A 23,490-nucleotide genomic window follows, 5' to 3' on the forward strand; every position below is an offset into this window, starting at 1 on the left:
CAAAACATCATCAAGTGCTACTAGAAGCTCTTCAGTAAGTATCACATAATATAAAAAGCCAAGCTATCCCTTGGACAAGTCTCTACTGTTCCAAACATAATAGCTGGAGGTCCCCGTATAATTTTGGATACACTCCACTATGGCTCCAATTCAATTCCATCATTACATAGTTTTACATAAGATACTACTTTAGGTGATGAGCAGTAAAATCATTTATGTCTGACATGACCCTCCACCTTTGCTTATTAGTACTACACCATAGATCAGGCATATATCCTCATACTAACATTTCATTTAACGTAGTCAATATTAGTTTGGGTAAAGAAATGTAGGTCCTGCAATGCAAAAAAAAGAAGAAAAAGAAGGAAAATTTGGTTAAAAGAGCATGACAAAAGAAAAATGAATGTGCTTTTTCTCATTAAGGCCCTTATCTTAATCTAGTAACAAGTTTTAAGAGAAATCAAGTAAATGACAAAAGACTACTGAATATTATAAGACTTTTTTCTAGTAAACAAATGTATGCTTGGCAGTTTTGTGTCTGGTTGTCATGTTTCTAGGAGACAATCTGATAAAGAGAAATGGCTTGGAGAAAAAGTTTTCTGAAAGTATTCAAGTGTTTTCCCAGGTGAGAGACCTATAAGGGTAAGACAAATCCAGACAGCACTTAGTAGAAGCACGGGCTGTACCATGTATCCTAGCATGGATAAACCGTCTTTAAGGTTACCTCAAGTCTGTGTTTGTGTGTGTGTGTGTGTGTGTGTGTGTGTGTGTGTGTGTGTGTGTGTGTGTGTGTGTGTGTGTGTGCATTCACTAATCTGTGGCTGTCAGTTTGGAACATTTTCTCCTATTAGGAGGGTAAAACTTCAATAGCTGAAGATGTACATAGTTTTGTGTGTTATTATTAAGTTTATAGGTTTTAAGGGGTATTGGGGTGTGATTTTTTTTTTTTTTTTTATGGCTTTCAATAAAACAAAAAGTTTTGTAAGATGTGACATAAACAACTGCATAAAAGATTAACCTGTCAAACAGTATATGCATGTAAGACAAAAGCTGGAACTAGACATTTAATAAAAAAACTGTTATACATAAAAGGTGGGAATAATAACTTTTCAAGAAAATTATGTTTTCTATAATGTTTTTAAAGTCAATGGTATCACAGATGAATACAAAGAAGAAAGAGTACTGAACTATATTAAAAATGTAGAATGGAAATACCTATGCTACAGGAGACACTTGGAAAGAAATGAACATGTGAAATTGACAAAGAAATGTTTTCAAGATGGTTATTCAGCCGAATACCTGGGGCAAAGGAAAATATGAGTACTTATATTAATTGCAAGAGGAGCTTGAACAGTGATAGAAGAGGATAAAAAAGATAATCATGGTAGATTTATAGTACTTAATGGCTTTTGGCAAGGAAGAAGGATTGCACTGGCATGTATTTATACTCCACTGAAAACTGCCATAATGGAGCTTAAGAAAATTATGTTCATAGGTTCATAGGTAGGTACTAGGCTATCGGCCCTAGGGCCCATACAAGCCTTGCCAAAAAAATGTACCAGCTTTCAGCTAGGAATATTACTTATAGGTGGGGACTGCAATTTTATTTGCAACAGTGAAGATGTGTCTGGGGAGAAGGGAAAATATAACAAAGGAGGGTGGATTTTTGTAGAAATTTATGAGAACATTTGGCATGGAAGATGTGAATTCAATACTATGAGTTTGGAGTGAATTTACATATTATTCCCCAAGATACAAAAACTGGGCTAGGCTAGAAAGAACTTTCTTTTCACAGGAACATGTGCATTTAATTCAAGGTCTTGATATGCACACTATTACTATTTCAGATCATGCACCAATAATAACTAAAATAAAAACACAGGGTAATAAAATAAAAATGAGACACTAGCACTTCCCCACCAATCTGTTGAAAAGACAGGAATTTAAGGAATAGTTATTGGAATAATGGAAATTATTCAGGAGCTATTAGAGAAGACAAAAATTTCTTCGGAAAATATAGCTAGGGACTGACATAAAATTTTAGTGGAGTTTAAAAATAGGTTGGAAATAAAAGAAAGGGGGAGATATGGTTAAGAAGTAACAATAATAATTATTATTATTATTATAATTATTATTATTTAGAGGGATAACATATGTTAAATTATTGCAAAATAGGGGGAATCCCACAGAACAAGAGGAGGATCAACTGCAGAATGCCAAACAGAAAACAAAGGTTTACCTCCATAATATGCATGAGTTAAGAAAGATTGCTGTTAGCCAACTGTTTTTGATAATAATTGTACAGCACAAAAACTTTTAGCACAACGAAACAGGCAACAGAAAGTAGAAAGGGCTGTCACCAAGCTTATGGAACCTATAACAAGGAAGATAACAAAAGATCCTGTAAAAGTATTAGAAATATTTCAGAAATTCTATGAAAGTCTGTATAAAACAGAGAAATATGGAAATCAAGAAAAGGTACAAATGGAAATGTTTATGGAAGAATTAAATATGCCAAGTTTAAAGGTAGATGAGGCTCAATTGCTAACAGTTAGGATAGGAGGAGATGAGATAAAATCAGGAAAGTCCTCAGGAATAGATGGTATTCTTGTGGAAGTTTGGAAGCTAGGAGGGAGAAAAACTGATAATGATCTGCAAGGTTTTGTTTAACAATATTTTAAGAGGAGGAGAACTACCAACATCCTGGAAGAAAGCAGTGATAGCTGTAATACCTAAAGACGATAAAGATCTATCAGATCCAGCTTCATACAGATATTTCAATACTAAACCATGATTATAAAGTGCTTATGTGTATAATAGCTAAAATAATGGCAAATGTGATGCCAGCATTGATAGACATGGATCAATGTGGTTTTGTGGAGGGGAGGCAAATATTTGACAACATTAACAGAATACTGATGATCCAAAGGGAAGCAAAATGTAAGAAAATACCACTGTTGTTTGTGGGTCTTGATGCTGAGAAAGCATTTGACTGATAAGCTGGTACTTTATGAGCAGGCCAATGGAAGCATCTGCATTCCCTGATAAAAATTATAAGATTGATTAGGAGGATATATGAGGGATCAGAGGCAAAAATTAAAGTGGGAGGGGTCTTCTCTGATAATTTCTGCTTGAGCAGAGGAACCAGGAAGGGGTGTCCTCTCTCCCCTTTGTTATTGTATTATATTTAGAACTTTGGCAAAAAAAAATAAGGGACCGAGAAATCCAAGGATATAACTGATGTGGTAGTCAAGAAAAGCTGGCTCATACCTCTCAACCTCTTAGCTCAAGAAATTTGGACAAAGCCTAACATAATGGAGGGACAAAGGCCCAAAAATAGGGACACCTTTTAAATATTGCTGCTATAAATTGAGAATGTTGCTAGAATAACAGGATTTGTGTTAGCATGCATTACCTGAAAGATATGAAGTCTGAAACTCAAATACATACCATTACTTAGTGACTTTAATCCTTAGATCCTTTCAGTGGTTTGTCAAAAAAAACATTTTTTTATAAGGAAGAGACCAAAAATATGAGGCAAAATCTGGACATTCTGCAAAAATCTATATAGCTGATAGGTGTTTGCAGATGATATTATTTTATACCTGGCAAAATATAAAAGGGACATTACAGGAGAATATTAGGGTCCAACCTAACACTCTCATACTAAGTGACTTCAACTACCCCACCATTAACTGGGAAAATGACTGATGTACCAATGAATCTAGGACTGCTGAACGAAACTTCAACAGTCCGAATCCAACTTCACCGAATACACTTTAACGAAATTGCTTTTACCAAAAAAGCACTTTCGCTAAAGTGCGTAAAAAAAAAAAAAAAAAAGAATAAAACAATAAAAAAGCATTTATGCAGGGGGGCAAGCCCCCTGCACCTCCACACACCCCTACTTTAATATTCTCACTCTGAGATCGCACTACAGTGGGGAAAAGGAAAAAATGACCTTATCCACACCGTAGTACGATCTCTGCAACAGTCACTCCCACACAACTGCCTCTACCTGCTGGCATACTTCCACAAAAGTGCTTCTTCGGTGAAAAGCACTTTCGCAGAAGTATGCCTGGCCATTTAGGATTCAGTGAAACAGCCATTCGCGCATTTGTCCTAGACCCGTACCAAAATACTTGCCCAACATTTCCTGGAATTCATTAATTCCAAAGACGTGGACCAGCTTGTTCTTACCCCCACTAGAGGTAGCAACATCCTTGACCTGGTCATTGCAAACATGGGAGACCGTTGCTCTACAGCAATAGTCAACTCCTCCCTGGTTAGATCCTAACACAAACGAATCACCTTGGAAATCCATATCACTCCCACTCCCCCACCCCTGCAAAAGTAACCACCATGAAAAACTTCTCAGAAGCTAACTTTGGGCTCCTAAAAACAGAGGTGGCTAACTTCACGGCACCCATGCAAATGCAGAATAGTTGCATGACTGCCGATCATACACCAACACTGTATGAACACGTACACAAATGCATGGATCTCGCCATACCCAATAGACCCAAGGTGCTCTCCTCCAAAAAAGGAAGCCAATCTAGTGGTCCCCTGCCATAAACAAACTTTACAACAGAAGGAGGAAACTGATGCAGAATAAGGTAAAGTCCCACAACTGGAAAAACTTCCTTATCAGCTTCAACAAAAAGTTGAGATCCCTCATCAAATCCTCTAAAGCTAGCTATGAAAACAGAATTGCAGCAGATAGTAAAAACAACCACAAGGCCTTCTATAGTTATGTAAAGAATCTCCATAGCAATACCCATATTTTCTCTGAGCTACTGCACAATGGTACCTCCTATACTGAGCCAACAGATATTGCCAATATACTGGCCAACAGATTCAATGCCAACTTTACCCCCCCCCAAAGGACCGATTACAATATCAGTATATTGCCAGGCACCCAGTATTACTGCTGCATAGGTTAAAACAGCACTGTCCAAGGCCAGGAATACACCTTCTATGGGACCTGACAATATCCCTGGCTGTGTTCTACATGAACTATAGAGTGAACTGGCACATCACCTGTGTGCCCAGTTCAATCACAGCCTCACCTCAGGCTTTGCCCCTACCGAATGGTGCACTGCTGCAGTCATCCCTCTCCACAAAGGAGGAGTGACTACAAACCCTTGGAACTATCACCCCATTAGCCTGACGAGTCCGTTATGCAAAGCTATGGAATGCATCATCAGGGACCTAATAAACAAGGATATATGGAATCTCCAAACTCTGGATCCCACACAGTTTGGTTTTGTGAAGGTAGATCATGCCTGCTCAACTTGGTCGACTTCTATGAGTCAGTCACCAGAGCTGTGGATGAAGGCAAGGTGGTTCATACAGCCTACCTTGATCTGGCCAAGGTGTTTGATACCATTCCCCACTCAGGAATCATAGAAAAACTCACTAAGCTGGGCATCAACCCCTGTATCACTAGGTGGGTTGAAACTGGCTCACAGATAGAACCCACAGTGTGAAAGTAGCTGACTCCAGCTCAGACTGCCAACTAGTCACAAGTGGAATCCCACAGGGTTTGGTCCTGGGTCCTCTCCTGTTTGGTATCTACTTCTCTGAAGTCCAGGCCAACATGAAGGGACTCTGGCTGACAGAGTTTGCAGAAGATTGCAAGTTGAGAGCTATTATTAACTCCCCAAGGGATGTTGACATACTACAGAATGGCCACACTGAGACCAACGACTGGTGTCAGAACCATGGCCTTAAGCTCAATGCCAAAAAATGTGTCGTCATTCCCTTTGGGAAAAACCCGGTTCCCATGAATTACCACATTGATGGTAATCCACTGAACACAGAAGGCATTATAAGAGATCTGGGAATACAGGTTGACAGCAATCTCTCTTTTGATCACCACATTGCCACTGTGCTCAGAAAGTCCTTTTATGTGTCACATCTCATTACTAAGGGTTTTGCATCCAGGAAGAAAGAGGTATTTTTCTCCCTCTACTCTTCCCTCATTAGGCCAATCATAGAGTACAATGCCCCATTTGGCATGCATCTCACTGGACACCTGCAACAACTGGAGATGCCACAAAAGTATCTCATAAAGAGGATCCTAGGCCTTAAACACTTGTCCTATATGGACAGACTCAAAAAACTCCAACTATTCTCTGTCTCATATCGCCTACTTAGAGGTGATCTCTGCTTGACTTACAAAGCCATGTCAGATCCAGCTCTGTTAGAAATGCTACATCTAAATAAATCGCAATCCCTCCACACCACATGCTCCAGAGACCTCAACCTCATTACCACAATCAACAGAACATACTGGAGGGACAGGTTTATAACCCAGAGACTGCCTGTGCTATGGAATAGACTTCCCATACATGTCAAGCAGAGCACCTCGCTGACCCTCTTCAAAAGAAATCTTGATGAGTGAATGGGAAATAGAAAATTCACCACGGGGATAACTTCAGTGGCTCTACTTGACAGAGGCACTGAGAACTAAGGTCAGGTGGCATGATCCCAGGGTAATCTGATGGCTAGGCTTGTAAAGGCCTCAGGGCCATTAGCCTAGTACACACCTATGAACCAGTGTTGTGGAACATTTTGAGACAGTTTCATATCTTTTCAGGGTACAAAATTAATGAAGCTAAAACAAAGGCAATAGCGGTACATTATGTACCCACACATAAAATGGTTCAGAAATATCCATATTTATGGGGATAGGATAAAATGAAGTATTTAGGAGTATGCACTGAGGATGATTCTGGTGTGGCAACTAAGGACATGTGGAAGAGACTAAACAAAAGATAATACAAAAACTGAGAAAATGGAACCTCTGTTATATAGATATTGATAGTAAGATACAAACAGTTAAAGTGTTTTAGTCGTTTTGGTATTATACACAGGTCAGGCATGTTTTTGCCAACAAGAGGAGAAGTTGGGGATGACAGTTGATAAAGAGCTGAAGGTTTTTGTCTGGGAGGAGAAAACAGTGACAGTCAAGTGTGATAGGCTGATTCTTGCAACAGAACAAGGCAGACTGGGATTACCCAATTTGATGGGGTATTTCAGAGCAATACAGTTAAGGCTCCTATGTATAGCGCAAGCAGAGAATTATAGTTCAAGGTCAAAAGAGATGGTGGTGAAACGGAGGGGGGCTTGGGAAATGGGGGGACTGGGGTTTTGGATACACACCTTTAAGGAAAATAACAATAATAAAACAGAATATTATATGGAGGACGGTGCAGTGGTGCAGCAATAGCATTGTTGCCTCATAGCAAGAGGTTCTCTGGTTCGAATCTTGGCTGGAGTGCCTTCTGTGTGGAGTCTGCATGATTTCCCTGCATTTGTGTGGGTTTCTTTCGGGTACTCCGGTTTCTTCCTATGTTACAAAGACATGCATCTGGAGCATTTTTCCCCGGGCCTCAGCTGAAAATTGGCTTTGTTCCAAGTCAGACTCTCCTGGTAAACAAATGTTAAATAAAATAAATAAATATTCATGAACTAGCAGGAAGTATTCTAAGAACTAAGCCAACACGGGAATGAAGAAAAGAGATTCTGCCGATAGAGATGACTGCAATTAGGGATACAGACAATAGGCAAGAGGGGGCTGGAATTTATTGGAGAAAACTGGCAAAGGAACCAAGATACTGGGAGCAAATACACTGAGAGGGAAAGGTAATAAAATGGAAATATGCCAAGAATTTATTTGGACTGCAGGTTAGAGATTGCCTTCCCTATCAAGGATTGATATCAGAGTATAGACAAAAATAAATAAATAGAGGTGCCCTAAATAAAAGACCAGCACTGGTAGAGGTCTAGTAGAATCTAGAGCAGAAACTGCCATTAAAAAAGGAACAGTTAGTAGAGCATATAACATATTGCATGATAACTATACAAATCAGAGGAGATTAGAAAGGATTGAGAAGAGAGACTGGATAAACAATTCACAAAGAAACAATGGGGGCATATACTGTATGTATGTCTCCCAAATATGCAACAAAGTCTAGAAGATTTAAGATCTTTGCTTGGAAGTGTTTAAATAGGTATTTTTATACCCCAAGTAGACTCCAAAGAATTTTTCCTCAGGTAGTGAGCAAATGTTGGAAGTGTGATGGGGAAGAAAGAGGTAACACGGAACATAGTCTGCAGGGAATCTTTAAAGTCTGCCAACTCATGACACTCCCAAAAAATGTTTTGTCAGAGATACCGCATGAGCAAATTAGTGTAACTAAGGAAATTTTTTTTTTGAGCTATGATACAAACTTGGAATTGTCTAGACATAGTAATCCCTTGCTGAGTTTAATTATGGTGGCTGCCAAAAAAGCAGTTACTAGAAAATGGAAATCAAAGTCTAAACCAACTTTACTAGAAGCAGTAAATATAGTAACAGAGACAAAACAACAGGAATTGGGATCTATAGAAAAAGGTAGGAGCATATTATGTAGGAAAAAATGGGAATTGTGGGAAAAATACATGCAGAGGAGGAACGAGATTTAAAAGAAGGCAGGATCTGAATTAGCTATGTAATGTTTGACTGACAATGGCTAGATAGATTATACATGATGTATAATGTTTGCAACTACAATTGTGTCAATGTGGTTTGTAATGTATAATGTTTGCAACTAGAACTGTGTCAGGATGGTTTGTTTTCATTTACATAAATGTAAGATTACCTATGTCATATGTGATAATTTAATAAACATGTTTCTTGTTTAAAAAAATAGTTTGAGTAGATTCTTCTTGATCATGTATAAGAAACCACCAGATATGTTGTCCAGTTCAATGGGACATGGATTGTGAGGCCCTTCAAAGGGTGGTGAAAGTGGCAGAGAGAATAACGAGGTCCACGCTTCCATCTATACAGGATCTGCACTCTAACAATCTTTGTGGCTCTTCTGAGACACCGTACAAAGACCGAACCCACCCGGCTCAGGGACTGTTCTCCTGCTTGTCTTCAGGCAAGCACTAGAGAAGCATATGTTGCAAAACGACTAGATTCAGAAACAGCTTCTTACCTCAGGCCATCAGACTGCTAAACTTGAGTAGCAAGGCAAGCCAACAAGTCCATTAGTCAGTGGCCACACAGGCTGAAGGAAATATTTTTTTCTTAAAGTGCAATAACTCAATACAAGGTTCTCTTACTTGTGCAATAGTTCACTGAATGCTTATTACTTTTTGTGCAATAACTTGAAATACAAACTACATTCCATGGCAAGGGACAAAACGGTTCCTAGTCTACTACTAGTTACAGCCTCTTAAGTGCAATATCTACTGTGAAATATTAAGTGCTGCTATAGATAGACATACAAAAATGGTAATCATGCCCTGGTGTTGTGTCAACATTGATGTCATATATAGAGTCTGTAGTTCTGTTTTTGTGTCAATGTTAATGTCATATATAGAATCTGTAGTTCTGTTTTATATGTATATTGTTTTACATATATATATATATATATATATATATATATATATATATATATATATATTTTTTTTTTTTTTATGTTTTTGGTCTGCACATTGAGCTCAGAGCAATGAAATTTATTTAGTCTGCACTCGTGTGTGCGTCTAAATGACAATAAAGTTTACTTTGACTTTGACTTATTTAGTCTAGGTTTTTCAAATGACCATAATCATTTTTGAAACCTCATTTCATCTTTTCGCTGTTGCATGTCTTACTAATTTTGTGATTCCACTAAAAGGTTTTTGTTTCATTTTTCTGCAGACCTGTGAATTGGAAGTATATATTTATGAATGCAGAAGTTAACATTTTGATAGAACCCATTGACAGTGTCATGAGCAGATTCATTTGGGTTACTCAGAATGGTATCCTAGTCTGTTTTCAAAAGTCTGTCATGTTTTGCTTCATGGTTCCACAGGAAAAGTACAGGAAGAATATTTTTTTTACTAAGTAAGTCTGAGTTTATCCTTAGATTAAAAATAATAATACTATGAGAGATGTTAATTACAGAGGGTATAACCATGGATAGGAAACAAAAAGATCCTAGGTCTCTTCAGTATGAGATCCAGGATATTAATACCTCTAGTTGTATATTTTTTACTGATTATTCCAAACTGCATTGATTTATATTGTTGACTAATGTTTATATACATTTATTTGTTGTTGAGTAGTTTATCCTATCAGTGTATGTGCAGTTGAAATCTCCCATAGCAAATGTACTTTAATTCATTTTATATCACAAAGTTTAGTTAGGAAATAGCCAGCTTTGCAGTGGACAAGGATGGTAAGGCCCACATTGTTATACTTAATACCACTGATATTTACTATTGTACCAGTCATTTCTAGTAGCGCACTGTTTTCTTTGGATTTTTAAGAACTGGCTTACAACTATCCTTTACCTTTTCCATTGGACCTCCAACAATAAAAGGAACTGCACCCTGGAATTTGTGATGAGCATTTTAAATCTTTAAATCAAATTTCATTAATGGCACAGATATCAGCATCCTTTAAATACAGAAGAGCTTCTAAATCACTCATTGTTGAGATGTCTAGCATTTAGCAAAGTTACCATAATGGTTGTTTTCCTCTACACTATGGAACTGGGCATATGTTACTTATTTTAATGTTTCCGTGTCTGCATTTACTTTTGACTATTTCCCTTATATATTTTACCAGCGAACTTGGACACAATAGTATTTCTAGTTTGAGTCTGGAAGTACACTAAGGCCGCGGTGGTACAGCAGTAGCATTGTCGCCTCACAGCAAAAGGTTCTCCCATTCGATTCTCAGCTGGAGCGCCTTCTGTGTGGAGTCTGCATGTCCTCCCTGCATCAGGCTGGTACCTTGGCACTGTAAACATCTACTGCCAATCATTAGCAGACCGGAGTTCTGCTGTGGCGACCCCTAACCGGGAAAAGCCAAAAGACTTATTTTACTAGTCTGGAAGTGCACTCATAGTGTGAAATTAGCAGTTTACCTTTACGTACTGGAATGACAACAGCAATACTGTAGCATGGACATATTTTAAGACTGTGTGCATAGCAGTTGTACTCTTTGTTAAGACATCATACTTCTTTTTTTAATGTGCAGTATGCAGTTTGGAAACTTAAGATTGCATCATTATTTATTTTTTACTATATTTTTTTACACTACTGACTGACTATCAGCCCCTCTGCATATACAACTGGCATGTTTCTTTCCACTTTTGTAGTGTAGCTAAGGCAAGACACAGACAGCAGTGGGTTTTATTATGCCAGCATTTGAGCAGCTGGGGTGTTTTATTTCCTAACCCTAATGACCTCAGCAATAAGGTGTGTTTGCTTTTACATGCACACAACATAACCAGCTACAGCAAAAGTTCTGCTAAATTGGCTGGGTATGTCAAAAGGCACAATTTTCCCCCTGCTTTTGCACAATCTGGTCTCTCCCTCAGATGACATTCACATAGTGTCTAAGACCCTTTTACCTCCCTCCCTCCCTCTCTGATTGGGATGCTAAAATTGGCTCCTCGCTCAATCCCATCATTCCCTGAAGGCTCCTTCACTGCCAGGCTATTAGTCAAAGTCAGGTCAGCTGGGGCATAGCCAGAGCTCCATGCACAACAAAAATGGCTTGTATCATAACTGGCATCTAAGTATATGTTTACCTTTTCTAAAGTTATTACTGTGACTTATTTTGTTTTGTGGCTTATTTTATTCAGTTTGCAGTGTCAATTTGTTGTTTTCTCTTGTTTCAGTGTACCACATTGGTAGAAATTCATTGTTTGTGGAAATCAAGTTATCAGTATTCATCTGCTGGCATTACTGAATAAGCTGATGTCATTGAAATCATTAACATATTACCATGGTGGTGCAGCGGTAGTGTTGTTGCCTCACAGCAAAAGGTTCTCCCGTTCAATTCTCGGCTGGAGTGTGGGGAGTGCCTTCTGTGTAGAGTCTGCATGTCCTCCCCGCGGTTGGGTAGGTGTTCGAAAGAGATGCGTAAATGGGCGTGCCTTCGTTGAAGGTTGAATGTCAAGCTAGCACCTCGGCGTTCGTGAAAATCTACTGCCAATCATTAGCGGACCAGAGTTCCGCTGTGACGACCCCTAACTGGGAAAAGCCGAAAGACAACAACAACATTGAAATCATTAACATACTATTGTATCAGTAACTGAATGGGAAAAATGTTTAACAATGTGACAACTGCATGGAATACTGGCTTCAGTCCCTACACAAGAGTCAGTGTTTCCCTTTCCTCTTCAGTTGTTAATATACTACTAGATTAATTGCTTGTACTGCACTGGATGCTTGCATATTCCAAAACCACTGTCACGGCAGTTTCCTAGTTGAAAGGAGAAACTGCTCATATGGAAAACCAGGTGACTATTTGTCTATAGACACCTTGTTGATCCAGTGACAGTGATAACTACAGGGAATGTGGAGGTGCTGTGGTCAATCCCCAGACAAGGGTCAGTGTTTTCCTTTCCTGTGCAATTATTAATACATTAGAGTCATAGTTTTTACTATATTATAACATATGATATCATACACAGAAAACATAATTAGTCCATACCTCTCAATCTCTTAGAAATCTGGACAAAGCCATAAATAATGGGGGGACAAAGGCCTAAAATAGGGACTATTTTTAAATACAGCTCTTACAAACATAGAAAGTTGATAAAATAACAGGTTTTACACCAGTATGCATTTTCTAAAGGGTATGAAGTCTGAAACTCAAATGCTTGTCATTATTTTTTTACTTCAATTCTCAATACTTTGCCAATGATTTGCCAGAAAACCAAAATTTTAGGAGGAACAGACCAAAAATATGAGGCAAAAAACTCTGGACATTCTGTGGGAATATGTACAGTTGAGAGGTATTTGTAGTGGTATCCCCCACAATAAAAGAGCATGTAAAAAGAAATTTTAGTAAAATCATGGTCTTACAAAGCTCTGCTACTAGCCAAATGTCACAATCATGAAAACTAGGAAATTCTCATTTTCAGGTTATATTTGTTACCAGAAAAGATGCAAAGAAACCACTGCAGTCTTGATGGCAACTCCTGGCTATGTCTAAATAATGGGTCTGAAAAGTGTACAGTTTTGGAAATGGCAGATGTTGTTTGAAATATGTAAGCAAACTAACATTCGAAACATCACTCCGAGTAGTTTGGCACTATGATGTTTCATGTTGAATAAGCCTGCTGATGTAAACCCATGCATGTGGTAGCTCACAGTTTTTACTAGCTGCACTTATTTTTTTTTATTTATTTACACTTTCTGGACTGGATTAGTCCCACTAGGCCAGTGGTCTTGGTGATATTCATACTGAGTAGAGAAAATTTGGCCAGGACACCAGTGACCTTCCACTACTCTTTTTCATAAACATCCTTTCCATCCATCTGTGCTGCCACCAACTCAAGCAGATGGGACCTCAGTCTAATGGCTTTTTTAAAGGATGATTCACCCACTGAAGCACATCAACAAAGCTCTTCTGCTGTATGAACAAATTAAATGTTTGTCAGTGAAAATGTGGCCAGGACACAAAGGAAATACCTCTACTCTTTTTTGGTAAATGCTATGAGATCTTTTTTATCCTTGAGAACTATGCTAAACTCAGGAAGCTGGGACATTGGTTTAATATCTCATCGGAAACATGGCACCTCTTGAATGCGCCACCCTTAGCATGCTACATTGTGCTGTTGTTACTGGAAAATGAGTCCATACAGCTGGTGCAGCGACCATCATCAGGAAGCACTTACAACTAATCTGACTTAGCTAAGAAACGTTTACATCCTGAATACAGGATCATAGGAAGTTACTAGGCTAATGACCCTAGGGCCCTTACAACCCTAGCCAAGTTCTACCCATATTTCCACAATCAGCACCTATTGCCCCTGTCCAAGTGGGACACAGGTGGAACCCCCAGGGTGAAATTACAGTTGCCTATCCAATTGTCTAGACTATGTTTGAAGAGAACCAATGACGTGCTCTGTTTGACAGGAAGTGCATAGCAGAGCAATCTCCCTGATATGCTAAAACCAACTTAAAAGTTAAGATTAAAAGAAAAAAGCATACATGGGGACTTACATCCCAGCATAGGGGATTCAGCCCCCTTCCAAATTTATATATACACTAATTCCAAGGTCACATAAAAACAGAAGAAAAAATATTTATACTAACTAAACACATAACTGGTAAACCAAGCACATGATATATATGTGTGTGTGTGTGTGTGTGTGTGTGTGTGTGTGTGTGTGTGTGTGTGTGTATATCTATATCTATATATATTGAGAGAGAGAGAGAGTGTGTGTGTGTGTGTGTGTGTGTGTGTGTGTGTGTGTGAGAGAGAGAGAGAGAGAGAGATAATATACATGGGATGCATTGCTTAAGTCAACTGTTGGTATACTTGACAGATGTTGGTTGACACAAATTGATTGACAAAACAGCTGACTGACAGTTGTGCAAGATCATTACAATACCAGGGTTGGGGAATATGCCCTTTCCCAGGTATTGTGCAATCCCACAATTCAAATATTTAAGTAGCAGGGGTGGAGGTTTTTTAGTTGTATGCTCCGAGTTTATGTCTGGGAGCATGCGCTGTTGACTGTTAATTTTTGTTTTTCAGTTATTTTGCATCAAAGTTAAGGACATCAGTGTTCTACCATTTACACATTTTTCAGTACACACAAAAGCATATGCACACACACACGCACACGTGTATGTGTGTGTGTATATACATATATATATATATATATATATATTACACTAAGCATCTGACATGCATTCATTGTTAAGTGTGACAGTACAAATGTATATAAAACATAACTAGTAATTTGACCTTCAAGATAAAAACATTTTATAATTTAAGATGTGCAGTTTGGTTTAATAAAATATCTTTATTCAAAACACAGTTACTTGATTAAAGTGTCATAGCTGAGTGTGTGTTCCCTTTAATTTCTGGGGTTGTACTTGATGGGCTTACAGGATACTGAAACTTTTAATAAAGGCATACTTAACTTTATATGCATTCATCCCATAACAGTAAATAACGAATGCATGACAGATGCTTAGTATGGATATGAAAAATATATGGTTTGTTTAAGGCAGAGACTACATGACAGTGTGTGTGTGTGTGTGTGTGTGTGTGTGTGTGTGTGTGTGTGTGTGTGTGTGTGTGTGTGTGTGTGTGTGTGTTTGTATATATTTTGTTTGCATTTTTGTGAGTTACTTACTTAAAAAAATCCCAGTTACTAGGTAAGGCGTGCCGGATGAAGTATCTAGAATAGATCTTAATGCAAAGTAGTGAGTTTGAACTGACAAAAGTATATCTGTTACAGTGTTGCATTAGCATAAAGAATGACTGTGCTGAAAAGACAGAATAAACTTAATGATTACTGAAGTGACTCTCTATTTCTTTCCAAAATTTGATATGGGTTCCTAATGTTATTACAGTTTAATAATATTCTACTAGTTATACTGTTGAAACTCATATATAATTAATAACATAATTCACTGCATAAATATAACAGCTGAGGTACGATAAGACAAACAGATGATATGACTGAATGTGGCCGATACTGTATATAAAGATTAGCCTTGCTTGTTTTTACTTTGGATCAGAGTTTGCTTTTATGACCTACAAGCAAGTTCATTGTTACCATGCTTTGTTATAATCAGCAGTGCATTCGCAAAAGAGATCCAAAGATCTGATTTGTCAGCTACTAAAACAACAACCAAGCCAGAAAAATAAATAACAGAATCATTTCTTTTGTCAACACACAAATGCTTGAATCATACAAATTCAGGCGCTGTTTTTTCAAAAATGATGTTTTCTATTAATTCACTGAAGAAAGGAGAATATCAAATTACACTGTGTGTGTGTGTGTGTGTGTGTGTGTGTGTGTGTGTGTGTGTGTGTGTGTGTGTGTGTGTGTGTAAAATAAGTATTTGTTCATTATTCAAGTAATAACAGCCTCAGACCTGATTATAATAAGAAGCAGGGGGTGTGGACAATGATGTCTATGTGTTTCGAGTGAGGATCTTTTCATACAAATATCTGCTATCTGTTTTCAATCTACTGATCACAGTTTCAGAAATTCAGGTATAAACTTGGCTGTCATTCAGGAGGTCAAAAAGAGTGCTTTAAAACTATTACAGTATAAATATGTGTGCATGTTGCTGTGGAGCAGTTTGTTCATTTCCTAAATATTATTTGGTAGGAAAGTGAGCAAGGAATTTGATGCTATTTCTCATTCAAAAGGTCTGAAGGCCTTCACCTACAATAGCCTTAAAATAGTATTCGGTATGTGTTCTGTCCACTCTGGCTATTGTATTCTGTGTCAGTAATGTACTTAGTGACTTTGACCTTAAGTCTGTATCTCAGTTCTCTGGTGTTTATGCTTTGCTTCAGTAACTGTAACTCTTTTTCAACTTTTTTTTTTTTCAGAAGGAACAACTAAAATGAAAGCTGATAACAGATGTGTTTAACATTTAAGAGTACATACTCAGTAGAATAGGAAATATTTGCCAAAAAACATTACAGTAAACATCTTGTCTGACTACAGATAATTGTTTGTGGAGTGCTGACAATTTTGTGTTTAAGAAATATTTTACAAAATGCTTTAATTTTCTGTACTTAAATAGGACGGACTGTTTAAGTTTGCTCTCTCAAACAGGTTTTTATCAGCAACTACTCTTCTTCTGGTATAATTAACCAAAAGTACTCAAGACATGTAGGCATACATGCACAAGCACACATATTTTGTACATGCACAGACACACATGAATTCTGTTGCTTCTTTTCAAGTAATCTATCACTTTATCTAATCACAAAGTGCCCTTAAAAGTGATTTAATCACAGATCTAATGAAAGTCTGTAATACACCTTACCAGTTCTAACTTTTACCATAAGGAAAGTTTATTATACTCTGATCACTAGCAGTAGCTATTTAGAAGTAATACAGCAATTTGCTTTATCATTGCATGTTGGATTGTGTGCACTGGTGGTGCACTTTGCTACTCACAACATGCACACATAAACAGACACATGGAGTCATTCACTTATGATTTAAAGCAGTTGCATTTGTATTGCTAACTTGTTGTTTATTTGTTAACCAGGTAGGTGACCTTGTTCAAATAACCATTTGCAGTCACAGCCCAGGACTGTTACACTGCTAGTATATCATTTTTATTGCAAAGAAAAATTTAAATGCACAAACAATTCACATATGTACAATTACAAAACAAACACAGCTGCTTGTTCTTTCAGGTTGAGTAAATCACTATACTTGAAATAATACATGAACCTTTAACAGAATAAATCTACAAAGCTGTGCTCCACAGTACCATCAGTTCTCTATGACCAGACTAGCACATATACCTACTAGTCTCCTCTCCTTAGTTCTAGGTAGTTTAACAGTCATGCTAGAGAAGGATCATTAAATCCCAACAAAATAATTTCTCCAACTTTTTACTTTTATTCGGCTTCTAGCACTCTTCTTCTGCATCTCACACAGTGGATATAGCCTGCTATCCTTACATATAATAATAACCAGGCTGTGCCTGTAATTGTTCTGTAGTGATCAGTGTACTACCCCGGTATGCAAACTAAATAAAAGAAAACAAAACAATCACAGTTAATCCACTAGCTCCTATGGATGTTTGAAATTAGCAACTTCTGGCTTTAACCACTGTGGATAACCCTGCTGGGAATGTGCCAAACAACATTATCACCGAGTCCAAAATAACAGCTTTATCCAGAAAATGCCTATGAATACATTTGAAAATTATACCAGTTACCCATCACAAGAAGACATTCTCAGATTATATCATAATGCTAATCCACTTCATTTCTACCTTACCTTCAACAAGAAGTTAAACCAATAACCCTTTCAAAAATAATTTCAAAAGTGACTTCAGGACTGACAGCTTAAATTATTTGAAGAAACACTCATCCAACTCCCTTATTTTCCCCAGTGCCTTTCAGATTTTCCCTTAGTCCAAAGTGTTCTCCTAACTTCTTGCCCATTTTTCAACCATATATGCATTTCTCTCATCCACTAATATGGGGCAAGCCAGTTCTTATACATCTAGTTCTAAAACCGTATTAAAGTCAAAGTGAAATCAGGGTGTGGTCACAGTTATAAAACATAATGTATCATACTGTTTTATCTAGTTATAGTCTACATATAAATATTTAAACACAAATTACCAGAGATAAAATGTTTAAAAAATTAACATTAAGGCATTTAACTCATTTCAGTCTTCTGCCTGCTGTGGTCAAAAAGAAATATACTCATCCATGGTTAGTCTAAAAGTCAGAGAAGAGATACTGACACAAGTGAAAAGCCTAACACAAAGGCAGAAGTTGGACTACATTATTTGCTTACAATGAGTAATTGAAAGTAAACTAGGTTTCTTAGCTCAAAATTACAAGACTCAGAACTAACATCAGTACTGGACTGATACCTGAACAAGTAATGTTGTATATTGTAGGAAATAAACCTTAAACAAAATGACTAAAAGGACTTTTCATGTAACTATAAAGTTAAAGTGAGTTAGTTCCTATTGTATCTTCTGTAGCCTGTAATTACATAAATGATAACAGATTTTAAAAACATAAAAAAACAAATGACAGAGATTTACACAGTTTTAGAGCTGGTGGTCATGATGTTGGTGAGTTAGACTTTGTTACAAGCCTGGTCACTTAGAGACAGATTACTGAGCACTGCAGAGGGAATCATTCTCGGTCAGGAAGCTGAAGTTTCAAGAATTACAAGTGCTACTTATTACGTGCATACACATAGGACAAACCTGACTGGAACTATATATATATATATATATTTATCACAGTCACAAGATTACGTGGCCACTAACATTTGAAAATATGCCCTGAACACTAGGGTGCAGACCAAATTAGAGAAAACTAAAAGGCAAAATATTGCTGGCCTGTCTACAGCTCCAGCAGTGTTTCACCCATGCATCATTGAATTGCAACCCCCCCCCCCCCCCCCCATGGTTCAACTACAGGAAAATGCAGTCAGACTTTCATCTAGATGAAATATCCTTTCAAATCAATTTTTGCAGGTGACAAGGTGGACTGTGCTGTGCATATCACAGTGACAACATAATATGGGCACTGATATGAGGAAATACAGCTTGAACAGCATTTATCCTGCATACACACAACACAGGCCACAGACTGAATAGAAAAAAATTAAAGAACTAAATGATGCTCTTTTGTCTACAGTTCTACTTACACTTCACCTATATGGCATGAAGACACCTCCCCCTACTCCTGAAGTTTCAACTAGACAAAAACAAGTGCTTAAATCTTAAACTCAGCAAAACACTCTTTAAAACAACGTTAATCTTGCTGAACAGCAGACAAGCCTCCTTTAATTCTCATTCACCCACATGAAGGCAACTATGTATGTTTGGCTGTATTTCAAACTGAACCACTGAAAGCAGAAAAGGATAAGCAAATGAGAGCCTGTAATTACTCTGCAAGTGAAAAGCTGAATGCAGCCCCATGGTACTGATGGAGATGGTATAAAGCAACTCCATATATATCTTTATATAAATGCAGTCTCGCAGTAAGTAAAGCTGTAAGCTGTTAACGAGCTACTTTGTGTGGAACAGGGTTTGATTCCCTCAGCCTTCATTTGCCTGCTGGGTGACTTTCGGCAAGTCACTTACCCAGACAGTGCTTTGGGACTATTAGTAATTTGGGCTAGGCTCCTTAAAGATCTCCTCGACTACATGCTTAGTAAACACTTATGCACCGATAATGCACCAGGATGTCCTGAAAAACAGATAGCACCACTGTGTCATATACAGACGTTAGGTAGTTATATGGATTATGAAGGTATAGTGATATTGTAGTGCCATGCAAAACACTTTAATCACATCATCAGGTCATCAAATGCACCAGTACCTTGGGAAACATACTAGCCCCATAGAAAGGCATTAGGGTGGTAACGCTTACTTCACAGACTGTACGCCTACAGAGCAAACTACATCCATTGAATTTATTTGAGTATGTATTTACATATGTTAAGCCAAGCTAGCTGGAACACTGATTTGAGTGGACCATTTTAAGGTTCAGCCTGGGATACAGTTAAAAGCGGATTTGTGTAACAAAGTCCAATGCATATTATCATATTTATGAGCCAAAATTTCTTTGCTTTACAAAAATCGTTTTGATTGTTTGCATAGAACTAGTGATTTGTTCTTAGCACTGAAATATTTAAAATGATTGTCAAAAGAAGCGCCCCCGTTTCAGTATTTACTACTATGGTATATCCCAGCATTTTTAATTTTCATTTGATGGTTTGATTAACTTTTGCTAATCTAAGACTCTGCTCAGAGGGGTTCAGTAACTGCTCATGACCATTCTCTAAAGACAACTGATTGGCAGCCCATTCTTACGTTTTTTACAATCCAGTTCTCAGAGTCGTTTCTGGTGTTTCATTTTTATTCTTCCAGAGCTTCTCAAACTCTTTTACATAGAATGATTTTCTTTTCCATAAAATTTTTCACAATTTTCTGGACTTGGACACTATTCCTGGTTCTGTTATGCTACAGCATTCAAAGAAGTTGCTAACTAATGAATAATGTTAGCTGGACATAAATTCAGATCCCACTTCAATCACCTAAGTAGTACAGGAGAAGAACAGATGGATACCCAGTGTCAGAAATGTTCACAGCTAATGAATAGCTTTGCAATTCTTAACATTTTTGTGACAGAAGTATATTGCAGTGGGGATTTTTTTTTCTGTAAATGTTTTAGGATATCTGCTTGTATTTACATTTCTAGTTTGTAAATGATTACTGTTAAATAAAACATGTGCACCTTAGTATAAATCTAAAACTTTCATGTGCAGAAAAGCCTTTTGGATGCAGTAACAGTGTATTTTAAAAGTAGAAGCGCTCCAGGATCTAATGATCTCTAACCCCAGCACTGTTAGAACTTCTGAGGTAAACCCTTCTAACACACATGCACATTCACATGTATGTATACTGCTTTTAGAGGTCTTTGTCAGCAAACTAGTTAAAATGCAAGACCAAGCTGAAAACTAGAGGTTGCTTTATCCTGAAAAAATCAATAGTAAAATCAAATAAAATGGAAATAATGCTTGATGCATGTATTTGATGGTAGTGGTTGTTGTTAGTGCTGGGAGCGCAGGCAAATAAATACTACTAGCAAAAGTGTGCAACTCCAACTTACAACTCAAGATATTTTAATTTGTTAACTGGGTAAACTCACTGGGGAAAATGCCCTGTTTCACATAGAACCCAACAGCACTGTTTGGTTAAGTCACTTGCTTAGAGTCCCACAAGACATACTTAGATGCTCCTCTTTCTGTTTTAAAGGGAGGTCAGAATGTTACACTTTGTCTACAGAGGCTAGGTTCACTTCAGTATCAAACACAAAATGTGCTCACTTGCCCTTGCATATCTCATCATTCATTTCAAAAGCCTTCACCAGTACATTTTCAAGGTTCTTTACCACTAAATCTGACCTAAACTTTAGTAATAGGCATAACCTTCTACCAAAATATAGAACACTAAATCTCACAATGTAGAACACACTGGCAAAATGCAGAATACTTGGTAATAACTTCAAATACGAAGACTACCGCATACTAACTGATAGTATGAAAAAAAAGCTGTACAAGTATTATTTAACATGAGTATTTGTTAATAAAATTTTAACAAACACTACATCATAGACCCATTCAGTGTGGAACTTTTTTTAATCAAGGAGGATCCTTCTTAATAATGATATACGGTTAAGAGGCTTGGTAATCTGAATGGAACCAGGTAACCGAAAGAGAGGTGCAAGCTCAACCAAGTTCTAAGGGTCTAAATTTGGAAACCTAGGTGTGAAACTGTTTTTGGAACACACAGCACCTGAACTGCATTTTTAACGCCTCTGGGTGAACATTTAATTATTTTAAAGGGATGTCTTTTATTGGAAAGTGGTAGCTACACTGTAGATTCGATCCTAATTTAGGCAATATTAGTTCAGAAGTTTAAAGTGCCAACTTTCCCGTGCAGAATCATAAGCGTAAAGCGCTTCAAACCGGCAAAATTCTCTGTTTTTTTAAATTAAAAATTGCAGGAACAAGGAGTACAGAGAAGACAATAGTAATAAGAACTATTATCCCATTAGAGAAGCACTACAACCCCCCCCCCCCCCGCTCCAATGTCAGTGAGGGTTGTTGCCCCTATGAGGTCTCGGTGGCTTCATCGTCCCCTCACCCAGCTACAAAACATTTCTTATCCACAAATACAAAAAAAAAAAAAAACTTCATACTGCATCTGCTGCTCAGATAACAGGTTGTGAGAAAGTCATATGTCACAACTTATGTCTGGTTATAAAGTATATAACACCATGTAGCCTTAGCAGCCTGCAATAATAACACCCAATAAACTTTAACTTCCCTTATCCTTAAAAAAAAATAGTCCTGTTTATAATCCCTACCTGGTTTAATGCACCAGCTGCTCCCGGAAGTTCGAAGGTTCAAGCCCTGCTGCCGGTGCTCGGATGAGTGGTCCACAGGCAGATCTGCTCCACTCCACAGCCCCACAGCCTCGTCTCGCCCTAAAGCCCCCCCGCTGAGCTCAACCGCTCGCACAGCCTTGAATGAACAGCGCCGCACAGTGCTACACTGTTTTGTACTTCTAGTCCCTCACATGCTCCGATTTCAAGATAATCCGCTGCCAAAGAGCAATTTAAGGTTTCTTTGCGTCACTTTTAAGAAAATAATATTTGTGTTTCACTAGTTCGAACCAGCTTATGCCTGGGAGGGAGGGAAAGGGCTGGGTCACATCCCTTTATTAAAATCCTATTGCTTTGTTTAACTATGACTATTATTAGAAGGCGATATGAAAGAGATCGGTAAAATAAAATTAGAAACAACAAGAGCAGATGAATTCAAATCTGCATTTACTTAAACTCGATTAAGTCCAGGTTACATAAGGATAAATAATGGCTGGAGATTTGTTGGTGTGTGTATGAGGGGGGTACCCGTTATGTAAACAGTACCAGTATCTTAGTGTGATATGTTCCATAAAATTTAAAATTCTTCGCTGACAACGAGATGATTATACTAAACCTTCTTACAGAACCGCATTACTTTTAAAATGTTAGAAATTTGTTGCAGATTTGGGTCCTGGTTGTAGAGTTAATATACATTAAAAGGCGTGGACATTTTTCTTGTTCCATCGCAAAGATCGGGGACTGGTAAAGTAAAAGTTTATCCAGCTACGAGTTACCAAAATACTGGAATGGGACAAGTAAACCTGTCACCTTTTCAGATGTCCAAAGTATAACTTTCTATGGAAACGTGAAATTTTGCAGAATAAACTATGCAAAGTGCAAAGGACTGGACACACTTTGTTGCCAAAATAATAGCTCGCGATTGTAGAATATGAGTTGTTTCGTTTGTTTCACAGCATATTAAGCTGTTTCAGATACAAAACAGTGTTGTGAAATTATTAAAGGAAACAGAAGATATTTTTACCGTAAAATATCAGGACGGTTGCTCTTTTTCCTGCTTTTTCGCA

The 23,490-nt window shown here is 37.6% G+C and overlaps 1 protein-coding gene across 1 annotated transcript in view; it reads right to left on the minus strand.

Annotated features, from left to right (window-relative positions):
* SLC6A4 (solute carrier family 6 member 4) overlaps positions 1-22,597 on the minus strand; it is a 726,628-nt gene extending 704,031 nt beyond the window's left edge. The window contains exon 1 of the mRNA XM_044054475.1: positions 22,406-22,597. The gene's annotated coding sequence lies outside the window, so the exon portion shown is untranslated. The remainder of the gene's footprint in view (positions 1-22,405) is intronic.
* Positions 22,598-23,490: the final 893 nt, after the last annotated feature.

Source organism: Protopterus annectens, chromosome 13.part0 (genome assembly GCF_019279795.1).
Source record: "Protopterus annectens isolate FY-2018-M chromosome 13.part0, PAN1.0, whole genome shotgun sequence".
Taxonomy (NCBI): Eukaryota; Metazoa; Chordata; order Ceratodontiformes; family Protopteridae; genus Protopterus; species Protopterus annectens.